This window comes from Galeopterus variegatus, unplaced genomic scaffold (assembly GCF_000696425.1).
Source record: "Galeopterus variegatus unplaced genomic scaffold, G_variegatus-3.0.2 Scaffold1850, whole genome shotgun sequence".
NCBI lineage: Eukaryota > Metazoa > Chordata > Mammalia > Dermoptera > Cynocephalidae > Galeopterus > Galeopterus variegatus.
The window spans coordinates 302,387-306,269 of NW_007727961.1; positions in this window are offsets into that span (position 1 = coordinate 302,387).

Consider the following 3,883-nt stretch of genomic DNA (forward strand, 5'->3'; position numbering starts at 1 on the left):
TGTACTTGGCCTGAAGGAATCTGAAATGAATAACACAGTACTGGCCTAAAGTCCTATCTTAAGAACCAACCCAACCTCAGTTTGATGAAAATGAATAAGTGTCCCTTCCTTGGTCAAAAACCAGGACAAACTTTAGCAAATCCTTCATGGGAATCAGCGTACCCAAGCACCTCCCTTCTCTTTTTTTGACTTTTACTGTGGAGTGGTTGTTTGGGTTTTTTCCCCTCTTCTGAGGATGGGGAGTTGGGGAGGTTTCTTTATATCCTAAAGAACATTGCTCAGATATTAGTTTTGCTGAAAAGTTTTGTAGCTGGATAAAATTTTACTTTTTAACCCATGTAACCCTTTCTGATCTGGCCAGTAAGATTTGTAGTTTTCACTGCTTCAAGGGAGGGATGGCCCCACAAAATGTTATAGTCACATAAGATGCTAAGTTTCAAAAGCCCAGCCATCGGGGAACACAGAAAAAAATTAAAATTAAGGGCGTATATACAGTCCAGTCTGTTTCAAAGACCATAATAATCATTTTTTTGTCCTTAACCCTCTCACCCACTAGATTGGATCAAGTTTACCAGACTGGGGAGAATAAAGAGAGTTAGAGATGGAATGGTGAAGGGAATTGAGGGGCTGGTTGGTTCCTGAGAACCGGCCCTGCCCTGCTCTCTCCTCAGGCCAAGATAGGAAAGGATCAGTGATAAAAACCCTCCAAGAAATTCGTGGCATCTAGGTGCTGATAGACAAATGTGCCCTTTCACAGGGAGGGCCTGGGAAAGTCACAAAGCCTCTGTGCCCAGCCTGATGCAAGAGCAGAGAAGAAATGCCAGTGTAGTTTACTGGGGGTTAAAGAGAGGTCCTGAGAAAGCATCACGACATCACCTGCACTCAAACCTGGCACAGAGCAAACGGATTACCATGTGCCCAAGAGGGGCATGGGGGTTAGCAGAGAAGAGAGCTGGTGAACCTGAAGAGTTCTCGCTGTCAGGGAAGAGAATACAAGTAGTCGTCTGTTTAGAATGAAGACTGGAGGTTAGATGGTGATGACAATGAACACATGTCTTCCATGATGCTTGGCTCTACTGAAGCCTCCTGGAATTTAGACAAAACTCCAGGGATTGGGAGGGGTCTGTGGAAATGCCTTTTATATTGATTTATGTTGCCAATCTGTATGGAGACTCAAAAACCAAATTGCATGATGCTATGGAAAAACTATTTTCTGATACATATTATGGTTTTAGCTTTTTCAAAGTTGGAGCAGTGTACAGTAGAAAATGTTGGCCCTTTCCTGGAATGAAAGATTCATCTCCAGCGTACCCTCTTTTACACTTTGTCCTTGCTCTTGCTCCAAGTGGGTCACTCTCAGCTTTCAGTTATTGGGATCCCCTCACCCAGTGTGTCCCCTTTTTGGGAGAGGCCCTGGCAAGGTGGCTTGAGCTTGGATTTCTCCTGGAGTAGGCAACTTACCCATTCTTGCCAAAGGATAGGAGTGTAGATTACCCCACTATCATCTTCTCTCTGCACTGTCATCTTCCTTTGATAATCTCTCTCTCTCTCTCTCTCACACACACACACACACTCTCTCTCTCTCTTCTTAAGTAGGCACAGTTTTACCAACAGGTCTGCTGCCTCGACAGTCATCCAACCAAACCAATTTCCCCTTCGTGTAATCACTCCCAGTCTTTGAGTATCTTGAGCCTCTTCCCTCACTTGACTCGGGAAGAATTGCCCCTCATGATAAATGCTGCATTCTAATGACACATTCTCTTCCCTTCCCTAGTCTTCTGCTTAATAGTCAGAAATGCAGATTGAGGATACTAGAGTGATGATAGGTGTGGTTAAGCTCTGAATAAATAAGCTTTGAATGTGATATTTGGCTTGAAATATTTTCAGGTATTTCTAGAATGTGAGATACTTGGTGCATTGTTGGTTTTATCTTTGAGCCCTTAAATGCTGATTCCGTGAACACTGGAAAATTCTCATTCTACACTCCTTTGGTATTAAACAGGTCTTCCTTCCAGGTAGCAGAAATCACTGTACCTAGTTTAAGAAAAAAAGTATCAGATGCAGGGAACTAGATGTTCACAAAATGCTTGGGTATTTCCTTAAGAATGGGAATAAAACAAAGATTCTTAAATTCACCATGACTATTATTTAACATAGGATTGGAAGTCCTGGTAGATGCTGTAAGATAAGAAAAAGAAACAAGAAGTGTAAGATATAAGCTAAACTACACTAACAAAGACAACCATAAATTTTAATCAAGGGTAAGATACCAGTCACAATAAAAACAAAATATATATAGCACCCAATAAATAAATTAACCAAGAGTACACAAGACCTCTATGGAAAAATGTTAAAACTCTAATAAAAGAGGTAGAAAATCCTTCTGAATATGTAGATACATATTCTAGGCTCTTGGGTAAGGTGAACTTATAAGGATGTAAATTCTCTCCAAGTTAATAAATTTGAAGTCCAGTAAGTTTTTTGTTTTTGTTTTTGTTTTGGGGTTTTTAAAAAAATTTTTTTTTTTTTTTTTTTTTTTTTTTTGTAAATGAGATAAACTTATTCAAAATTTATGAAGAAAACTTCTGTTTCTGGTAATATGGCAGGCTAAATAAACCAAGCTGCCTGATAAAAATAACAAAAGATAATGGATAAAATATATTTCAAAAAAAATTTTTTTTTTTTTTTTTTTTTTGTCTTTTTCGTGACTGGTGGCTTGGTGTCAACCACACCGCACTCAGCCAGTGAGCGCACCGGCCATTCCTATATAGGATCTGAACCCGCAGCGGTAGCGTCGCTGCGCTCCCAGCGCCGCACTCTCCCAAGTGCGCCACAGGGTTGGCCCTCAAAAATATTTTTGAATGCATCAAATATCTCACATGATAATATGGAATTGCCAAGTCATAATTTAAGTGAAAGCAAAAATCCAGAGGTAAGTAAAATTAAAATCACTTTTGCCCTGAAGGCATCTTCTGAACTGGTTGAACATGAGCTTTGGTTATTAAGATCTCATAGGGCAAGGGGGTACAGAAGTCAATTCCCAGGTCAGCCCAAAGTGATCTAACAGAGAACCATCTATAAAACCAAAATCCTGTGACCTTAAAGGACTAAATATCCAGTTAAGGTTGAAATAAATGTAAATTAGCCCTATATTTCCACTCCCAGAATCCTAAAAGGAAATTTGCTTTGGCACTGAGAAAAGCAGAAGAAACAAATTTAATATTCCTGAGAAGTGGTAACAATGTGCCTATCACCACTCAGATTTTGAGCCCAAATTCCCTCTACTTGGTCAAAAAAATATCTCAGGCTGTGAATTTAGTGTGAAGTCATGTCAGGTTGACAGTATATCTATCTATTCACATGTCCTCACTGGATTTTATCCTAGGTCTTAAAAAATCTCTATAAACAAAGGAAAATGAGCAGATGTCCATAGTAAATAATAATAATAATAATAACTGAAGAAATGGGGTAACATAAACAAGAACAGTAGAAAAAATGTCAGCAGAAATAAACTTGCAAAAAATCCATATACTAAAAAAAATCCAGATACTAAAACTATACTTACATTTTTTAAAGAAATAAAAAGACAAGCTTAAACTCAGGGCCTAGTAAACTATAAGAAATGACCTAACAAATTTGGAAAATATCAAATTGAACTTTCTGAAATGAAAACCTAGTAATTGAAATTTAAAATATAATGGTGTTGGAAGTACTAGACAGAGCAATCAGGCAAGAGAAAGAAATAAAGGGCATCCAGATTGGAAAATCAAAGTCAAACTGTCCCTCTGTGCAGATGACGTGATACTATACATAGAAAAACCTAAAGACCCTACCAAAAAACTCTTAGACCTGATAAACAACTTCAGTAAAATTACAGGATATG